Genomic DNA, 10,430 nt, shown 5'->3' on the forward strand with positions numbered 1-10,430 from the left:
ACGATATATGTTATATACATATTTTTTAAGATTAAAATGGTTGTGTTAATTATTCTGATTTTTTTAAGGTAGATTAAAAACTTATTTAGTTAACTAAACTTTTTTTTGTAAAAAAATATTTTAAAGAACCTATAAGAGCATCTCTTATTCATGTTTATATTTGATTAAGAAATAAATTAATTTTATATTTGGTTTAAATTTTAGAATGTAGTCTATTATATATGTATTTATTGTAAATTTAAAATTATTTAATTTTTATTGAAAGTATATAAAAAACTTATTAAATAAATAAAAAATTGTAAAATTATAAAATACATTTATTAGTGATATGATAATAAATAAAAATATAATATTATTGTGATAAAGATTTGGCTAAATTATATTTTGTGCCACATTTAATACAATTATGAGAATGTAATAAACGTGGCACATATTTTGTATTACTATTCAAGGTATAAAAAAATTACAATACATATCACTCTAATTGTGTTAGTAAGATCTTATTTTTTACCAGCACGGATCTCTTATGTATCAAGATCTGCTAAAAATTATGCTTATATTATAGTTAAATTTACTCTTAGGATGGATACTAAATATTTTTAGTTAGAAAAATTTCCATCTCCACTATTAAGCGTTATGTAATTTCTCTCAATTAATATAATAGTTTTTTTTTTTTGATAATTATATAATAGTTTTTTTCTTAAAAAACAAATGATAGGTTATATGGTAATTAATTGTCATTTAACAAATAAAAAAGAAAAAAGCAGTTGTGTTGTATTTACTTTTTCGGTTGTTGCTATTATTGTTTTACTCAAAACAGGTGTTCATGCAAGCAACGAGAAGGCTTTGACGTATGGTTTTATATTCTAAAACTATTTTGGTCCCACCACTTAAATATGAGGTTTTTTTTTTATTATTTTTTTTTTATTATTTTTACATTTAAAAATAATTTTTTCTTTAATATTTTTAAAATTTTAAACAACTTACATAACACAATATATGAAACAACATAAATCGTAATTAAAATTCACATAAAAATTACCAGAGTAACTACTGGAGCAATCTAACTCGTAAATTAAAAAGAAAAAATTAAAAATAGCATATAGAATAATTTCCCTTAATATTTTACTATATTTGAAAAAAAAATATATTTTGTAATATATTTACATTATTTTTAACATTGTGCTTCAATACACAATTACAAAACTTGAAGTAAAATTTAAAATATAATTAATATTTTTATTAAAAATATAAAGACTAATAACTTTATTATCATTTTTATTATTATTTTACTTATAAAACAATAAAAAATATATATAAATATTTCATAATTTAATATTTTAATTAAATGTACTAATAAAATAATAAAATAATACAATGACACAAATATAAATAAAAAAAGTATTTTATTTGGAAATATTGTGTCAGATTTGACACAAGGTTTGTTATGTGTCACTAGAATATATTTTTTGCTACGTAAATTATATTTTAACTTTCTATCACTTATTTGTATTTTTATTGAAGATATTCTAAGAGCACTTACATTAAATCAATTATTATTATCAAAGAGATGTTTTCTCTCTTAAAGGATGTTCTAGAAGAGTTTTTCAATACAATTTTTTGTGTGATCGTGTATGTTGTATAGCGCTATTTAATGTTAGCTATAAATTTTTTTAAAAATTCTAAATAGTTTTTAATATTTGAAATAAAATTTAAACATTAGTTTACAACAAGTATAAAAAAACATAATTTTGCATGTGAAACATGGTTGTAATATATAAATGCTTAAATAAAAAAAAAAAAATACATAATTTTGCATGTACACAACAAAATATATAAAATTTATTTCACTATTATAAAATGTTTAACTTTTTTTTTGTAAAGAAAAATTACAAATAAATTTACATAATCACAACTTACTAGGTCATAAAAAAATAAAAAGAAAGTGTATCTATAAAGTCCAAAATGATGGAAAATCTACTAGAACTTTTTTGTGAAATACTATTTGAGAAGTTTTGTATAAGTTTATTTATTTTATTTTGTGGGGGAGAGGAGAAGGTTAAAAGCAACGAATTGGGTACTTTTTGACTAAAGAATTGGAAGAGATGGTTAATGATGATTTACATTTTGTTTCTTTTAATTTTTGAATTTATTTGGAGACGTCGGCAACCAACCAAAGAATATAATTAAAATAATTAACTTATAGGGTAAGCAGATGCAGTAGTAGTACATACTTTTTTCACTGTCTTACCCAAAATTGCAGGCTGTATAATAGTTGTCACATCATAATGCTAATATTTTCCACTCACTTCTCTTATGTCACCTGCACTAACCACAAACTACGTGCCACTTTAATTAATCATACTAATTAAGGAAAATATGAATTTTTTATATTTTTATATATTAATTTTATTGTTATTTTTTTTATTATTTATATATTATTTCTTTATATTATTATTTGATGTCGTTTGAATATTATTTTTATTATATATTATGTTTTATTATTTTTGTATTATTTTTATAAAATACTATAAAAATATATAAAAAAAATCTTTAAAGGTACAAATATACAAAATTTTTAAAAAATAGTTTTGTATATAATTATCTATGTTAAAGACTATTAAACTCCATCTTAAGGGAGTTGGGAGCTAGAAGTTAAGTTAGTTTAGATTGTTATAACACGTGGACATTTAACGGTTAGTTGAGAATATTGCACTTATTATTTCTCATTATTGTTACAATATAATATAATACAACTCACAAGCTATAAATGTAATGTAGATACTTATTTCTCTCAAATTAAATTTTCATCAAATGAAAGATTTTACTTATTTTGCATATGCATTTGAAAATACGTTAGTCGGTTTGGTCGGTTTACATTACACCTTATTTAACTTAATGTAAAGATCGGGTTACAAAAATCTAAGTGTAACCCGCCCAATTAAGAAAAAAAAAGTTTCAACCCGCTCAAAAAATTGGTCGATTTAGTCGGGTTAACTCGTCCAAACCGAGCACTAATATTTATTTTGTTTTTTTAAATTCAATTATTATATTTTAGTTATTGTGATAATGAGATAAATATAAAAATTAAATTTAAAGTTCAAATCATTCGCAATAAAAAAAATATAGCAGGTTGAACTTTTTATTTTTTTTATAAATATGTATATAAATTATAGGGTAAATAGTGGCATAAGTACCCAAAGTTTTATGTTTGTAAGCGGCATAAACCCAATGTTTATTTTTAGCGACATAAGTACCCAATGTTTGTAAAACTGTAATTTTTCTCTAATTTTATCAGTACAGACTCTAATATTATTTTAAGCAGGGCACATATAAGGCCTAAATTTTTGATTATCAGGTCTAGATAAAAATATATAGTATCAATTACTTACAAATGTTCTTTTGATAAATTTAAAACAGAAACTGTACTGACAAAACTGGAAGAAAATTACAGTTTTACAAACATTGGGTACTTATGCCGCTAAAAATAAACATTGGATTTATGCCGCTTACAAACATAAAATTTTGGGTACTTATACCGCTATTTACCCTAAATTATATAATATATATTATATATAATAAAAACATATATATATAAAAATTCTCTTAATTGGGTTGGTCGGGTTAGTTCAGATTGATTGGGGTGTTGATAATATTATTTTCAACCCGCCCAATATAATGATTGGGCGAGTTATATTTTCGTCGAGTTTTTCAATTTGTATTTTTCGACAGGTTATCTCAATTTAGTTTGGGCAGATTGTTAGGATTGAGCTATTTATAAAAATTTATGTACAAGTACAGCCCTATTTGACAATATACACATTTTTGTTGCTAAGGGTGACAATTAATACATCCTTTTGCAATTTTAATTAGGTTAGGTGCATTTACATATACGTTTGGTCTTATAATTAAAAAAGAGTGGTACTTACGATTGATTAACGATACTTTTTAAAAAGTATTAAGTTATATGAAATCTAATAATTAGTTACACCAATAACAATATTATATACTAAAAAAGTAATACTTTTTAGCAATTTTCATTAAAAAAGAAAAATATATAAAGGGCACTAGTGGTGCCTATCAGTCAATATCGCTATTGGTCCAACTAAGTATTGGGTCTCATATAATTTAATATAATAGCTTTTAGGGAGTATCGCTAGCCAATTGCAACGCGACATGTCGAGAAGGTGCTAGGCACCACTGATGCCTAATAGCAATGCTCATAATAATAATAAGAGAAATGCTAATGGGCATCAGTGGTGCCTAGCATCTTCCTATGTGTCAATATTGCTATTAGTCCAACTAAGTATCGGGTCCCATATAATTTAATATAATAGCTTTTAGGAAGTATCGCTAGCCAATCACAACGCGATATGTCGAGAAGGTGTTAGGCACCACTGGTGCCTAATAGCAATGCTCTAATAATAATAGTTAGTGGATGCTAAAGGGCACCAGTGGTGCCTAGCACCCTCCTATGTGATCAATATTGCTATTGGTCCAACTAAGTATCGGGTCTCATATAATTTAATATAATAGTTTTTAAAGAGTATCGCTAACCAACAGCAACGTGACATATCGAGAAGGTGCTCGGCACCACTGGTGCCCTTTAGCATTAGTATTTTAATATATATATGCCCTATCTATATACTTGTAAATTGTAATGATATAATTATACCCCACAAATTAATTTGTAAAGATAATAATCATTAATTAATTGACTTCAATTCCAAGTACCTGTACTCATCACTCATGAGCTTATTAATTACCCGTAATTAGTTCATAAGCCAATTCCAACTAATTAAAGTTTGTTACATTAATATTATATGATCGTACACATATAAATCATTAATTCACTACTATAAAAAATTCATTTCATCTGTCCATTAACCTCATAAGTTTTTTACTGTCAATTTTGTGTTCAGCATGATATATTAGGGACATGAAAGTAGTATTTTCCATGTCTAATAATACTGTACATGATTTATTATTCATATCAAGCAATGTTGAACGTGAAAGTATAACCTCAATTTCTGGACGTACATTACTTTTTCTTTTATATTTTTTTAAACATAAATATTGAATATGTATAGTAACATAAATTTTCGTAAGAAATAATATTAACTAAAATAAATAAAAATAATATATTTTCAGATTTAACATAATAATTCATTCAAATTATATCAAATCTAACACTATCACACTCGTAAAATGATTTTTTTAACATTTTACAATATACAAAAATACAATTCAACATTATCTAAAAAAAATACACAGATAAAATTCAAAATAAATTTTAGATGAAAAATAAATAATAAATATTAATATTGCACTTAAATATTAACCAAAAAATATAATAATAATTAAAATATAAAAAATAAAACTAAGAATACCAGAGGTTCCCCAATGGCGGAGAGAGGTGGAGCTGCCGTCGCCTATGAATGTACCATCGACCCCTGTGTTAAAAATCATTATCAAATCTAGAATATGTTAGAATGTTTTACAACTTCTAAGAAATTTGTAAGAAAAATCAAGAACACTCTAGAAAGTTTTAGAGAAAACTTAGAATCACTAGAACTAAGATTAGATAATTCTAGAGTTGTTTAGAAAATAGTAAGAAGTAATTAATTAGCTAGTAAATTAGAAAAATCTAGAAATCTTTAGATACATCCTTTGTAGCCTATAAATATAAGTGAGGTGTGTGCTTAAGATGCAAGTTTGAGCAAGAGAGTTCAAGTGTGAGAAAAAGAGTCTAAAGTGTGTGAGTTCTTAATAAGTGTCTAAAGACAAAGTATCCCAAAAGTGTGAGTTATACACAAGTGTGTAGTAAAGGTGTCTAGTGATAAAATAAAAGAGTGAGTGCTTAGTGCGTATTGTGGTCAAGTTAAAGTGTTCAAGTCTTGGTGTAATTGCTTTTACAATAATAAAGTAATTACGTTTTTGACGTGTTGTGGTGTCCAACAAGTGGTATCAGAGCCGGATCGAGTTCGTTCCGAAAGAGTCCTTTGTTGAGTTTCTTAGAGTGATCGTGTGTGGTTTAGTACTATAGAGTTTGCACGATGGGTGACCTTCAAGTGGTTGGCGGAATTAAGAAACTTAACAACCAAAATTACAACACGTGGTCAATGCACATGGAGGCATATCTCCAAGGCCAAGACTTATGGGAGATCGTTGGTGGCAATGAAGTCACACAACCAGAGGATGCATCCGCTTTAAAGAAATGGAAGATTAAAGCGGGCAAAGCCATGTTTGCGATTCGGACCACAGTCGAAGATGAGATATTGGAGCACATCAGGCCGGCGAAGACACCGAAGGAAGCATGGGATACTTTTGCATCGCTGTTCACCAAGAAGAATGATACAAGATTGCAGCTTCTGGAGAATGAGCTTCTCTCAATCAGGCAGCGCGACATGACGATCAACCAATACTTCACCAAGGTAAAATCTCTTTGTCGCGAAATCTCTGCATTAGACTCTGGTGCTGGCATGTCAGATGCTAGAATTAGAAGAATTATTATTCATGGATTAAGGCAAGAATTTAGAACTTTTATTGCTGCAATACAAGGTTGGCCAAGCCAACCTTCTCTTGTTGAGTTAGAAAACTTGCTAGCTGACCAAGAAGCGTTAGCTAAGCAAACGTCTGGAGTCTCATTAAAGAGTGACGAAGAAGCACTCTTTAGTAGAGATAAGAAAGGACGACCCCGACCAAATACTAGTAGAAATACTAGAAAACATGATGACAAGGATAGTCATCATGGGAGCTCCCAAACAGGGGGAGCTCAGAATAAAGACAAACGGGGTGGTCAATCAAAGAACAACAATAAATTTGATGGAAAGTGCTACAACTGTGGCAAGTATGGCCACATGGCTAAAAATTGTTGGTTCAAGAAGAAAACTGCAGAAGGCAATGCAGCCACATCAAATGCAGAAAGGACAAGCGATGAAGAATGGGACGCAGAAGCATCATTCGCAGTGGAGGAAGAAGAATTAGCTTTGACAGCTTTTGTTCCAGGAAATATCGACTACAATAATGATTGGATAGTCGACTCTGGCTGCTCAAATCATATGACAGGAGATGAAGAGAAGCTGCAAGATATGACAGAATATAAAGGTGGTCGCGTTGTGGTGACAGCCAACAACTCAAGATTACCGATCGCGCACATCGGTAAAACAACAATCACGCCGAGATTTAGCCCAAAAGAAGTTTCACTCCAGGATGTCTACCATGTACCTGGGATGAAGAAAAACTTACTATCAGTGACGCAACTTACGGCGACAGGTCACCATGTCGTATTCGGTCCTCAAGATGTCAAGATCTACAAAGATCTTGAAATCTCTGGAACACCGATGATGAAAGGACGCCGCTTAGAGTCTGTCTATGTAATGTCAGCAGAGTCCGCTTATGTAGACAAGACTCGGAAGAATGAAACAACAGATTTGTGGCATGCAAGGCTAGGACATGTCAGTTATCATAAACTCAAGGTGATGATGAAGAATTCTATGCTAAAGGGTCTTCCTCAACTCGAGGTCAGAACAGAGACTGTATGTGCTGGCTGCCAATACGGTAAGGCGCATCAATTACCGTATGAAGATTCAAAGTTCAAAGCTAAAGCACCATTGGAACTAGTCCATTCTGACGTGTTTGGGCGAGTCAAACAACCATCGATCAGCGGTATGCGATACATGGTAACATTCATCGACGACTTCTCAAGGTACGTATGGGTTTTCTTTATGAAAGAAAAATCCGAAACTTTTTCAAAATTTAAAGAGTTTAAAGAAATAGTAGAAGGAGAAGTCGGCAAGAAAATCCAATGCCTCCGAACAGACAACGGTGGCGAATATACCTCAGATGAATTTTCTGAGTATCTTCGAGAATGCCGCATACGCCATCAATTCACATGTGCAAATACGCCACAACAAAATGGAGTAGCCGAGAGGAAGAATCGCCATCTTGCAGAAACATGTCGAAGCATGCTACATGCAAAGAATGTTCCAGGGAGATTTTGGGCTGAAGGTATGAAGACAGCCGCTCATGTAATCAATAAGCTTCCCCAGGCTAAGTTAGGGTTCGTTTCACCCTTTGAAAAACTGTGGGGTTGTAAACCTGCAGTAAATCACTTTCGAGTATTTGGTTGTGTGTGCTACGTATTCGTGCCAAGCCACCTACGTAGCAAATTCGACAAGAAGGCGATACGATGTATCTTTGTGGGATACGATAGCCAACGGAAAGGGTGGAGATGTTGCGACCCTACAACTGGAAAGTGTTATACATCAAGGAATGTGGTCTTTGATGAGACATCATCATGGTGGTCATCGCAAAAGGAAGCATTACCAGATTCTATAGAAATGGAAGATGAATTACAGAAGAAAATGGGGGAACAAATTGTTGAGTTACCTACAACTCAAGATACAGATGAAGAAGAAAACACCGAGGATGAGGCACCTCAGAATCCATGGCAAACGGGGGTGCATCAAAGAGAAGGAGATGATGATAGTCAACCAGAACTTCGGAGATCAACAAGAGCACGAAAGCCAAATCCGAAATATGCTAATGCGGCTGTAGCTGAAGAAGAAAAGTTCAGAGAACCAGAGTCATATGAAGAGGCATACCAAAACTCCAAGTGACTAGGAGCTATGAAAGAAAAAGATTTGATAATGAGGGGGAGTGTTAAAAATCATTATCAAATCTAGAATATGTTAGAATGTTTTACAACTTCTAAGAAATTTGTAAGAAAAATCAAGAACACTCTAGAAAGTTTTAGAGAAAACTTAGAATTACTAGAACTAAGATTAGATAATTCTAGAGTTGTTTAGAAAATAGTAAGAAGTAATTAATTAGCTAGTAAATTAGAAAAATCTAGAAATCTTTAGATACATCCTTTGTAGCCTATAAATATAAGTGAGGTGTGTGCTTAAGATGCAAGTTTGAGCAAGAGAGTTCAAGTGTGAGAAAAAGAGTCTAAAGTGTGTGAGTTCTTAATAAGTGTCTAAAGACAAAGTATCCCAAAAGTGTGAGTTATACACAAGTGTGTAGTAAAGGTGTCTAGTGATAAAATAAAAGAGTGAGTGCTTAGTGCGTATTGTGGTCAAGTTAAAGTGTTCAAGTCTTGGTGTAATTGCTTTTACAATAATAAAGTAATTACGTTTTTGACGTGTTGTGGTGTCCAACACCCTGCACAAATCACAGAGTGAGTGAGAGAGAAGTGAAGATAACAAATCAAAATAGAGCTAGCTAGAGACAGTGAGAGCAAACGAGCCACGAGCCACGAACCACAAACAGAGAGAGAGAGAGAGAGAGAGAGAGAGAGAGAGAGAGAGAGAGAGAGAGAGGTGGTGGAGATCTACGCTGGAAACGATGAGAAACAGATACCGCACATCTTTTTTTAAGCATCATATACTTGCATGCTCCATGTAAGTTATAAGTCTAGTATTTTTTTTTTAAAATATATATATAATTTGTGTTCATTGTTATTATATTGACATACATTCTATATATGCATTTTTTTTTTCTTTTCAAAGGTCTAACTTTCATTTTACACTCAATATACTGATTTGGATTCTGCTGCTAATAGTAACACATCTGTTACGTACTAATGAATTTTTTAAATATATTTTTATTTATTCTTTTTATTATTAGAGGTAGATTATAATGAGAATTTGTTGTAGTGGTTATACATTAAATAAATGTTCATTTAGATTGACTAGTCATATATATATTAACCTTAACTTTCTATAAAACGTATTGTGTTTTGTTTCGACAAAATAAAATGTGGATATATATTTACTTATACTAAATTACTTTTATAAAATATATAACTGTAAGCAATGTGATTTATGTTAATTGATCAGTTTTATACTAATTAATTTTAACATTGACAATGACTATTGAAGGTGGTCTTATATATCTGATTGAGTTTTTTTATATGACCCGTGAGATACATCCTCACATTAATCCACTCACAATAAATAAAAGAAATATGGGCATGTGACTATTATTTGTTTATTTATTTGATTTAAATGTACATGTATTATTTATTATTATAAAAACATCACTGGAAAAATGTCATTTCTTGCATTTGTCCTTAACTACTCCAACACAAAGGAATTATTCTATCATTATTGCCTCTTGGACTTTTCATTGCATGTATTTTTTCAATTCGATTTGCAATTGAAAGTAAAAATGTACTCATGGGTTTTAACACATGTTTTGTTTAATAAATTAATATTCCAAAGAAGTTTTGTAAGGATTTATAAGAGTACAATTTTAAACCAAGCATCTTATAGAAAAAAGAGTGTCAAAGTAATCTTACCATCAACTAACGTCAACCAATCAAATTTTTTATTTCTTCTAAAAAAATATATATTGTGTTATCATCGATGCTAAATTTTAAAATTATAATCCAACTTTAGAGATACAAAATTGATTTTTATCTC

The sequence above is a fragment of the Cannabis sativa genome, chromosome 8 (assembly GCF_029168945.1).
Source record: "Cannabis sativa cultivar Pink pepper isolate KNU-18-1 chromosome 8, ASM2916894v1, whole genome shotgun sequence".
In the NCBI taxonomy this organism is placed as follows: Eukaryota; Viridiplantae; Streptophyta; class Magnoliopsida; order Rosales; family Cannabaceae; genus Cannabis; species Cannabis sativa.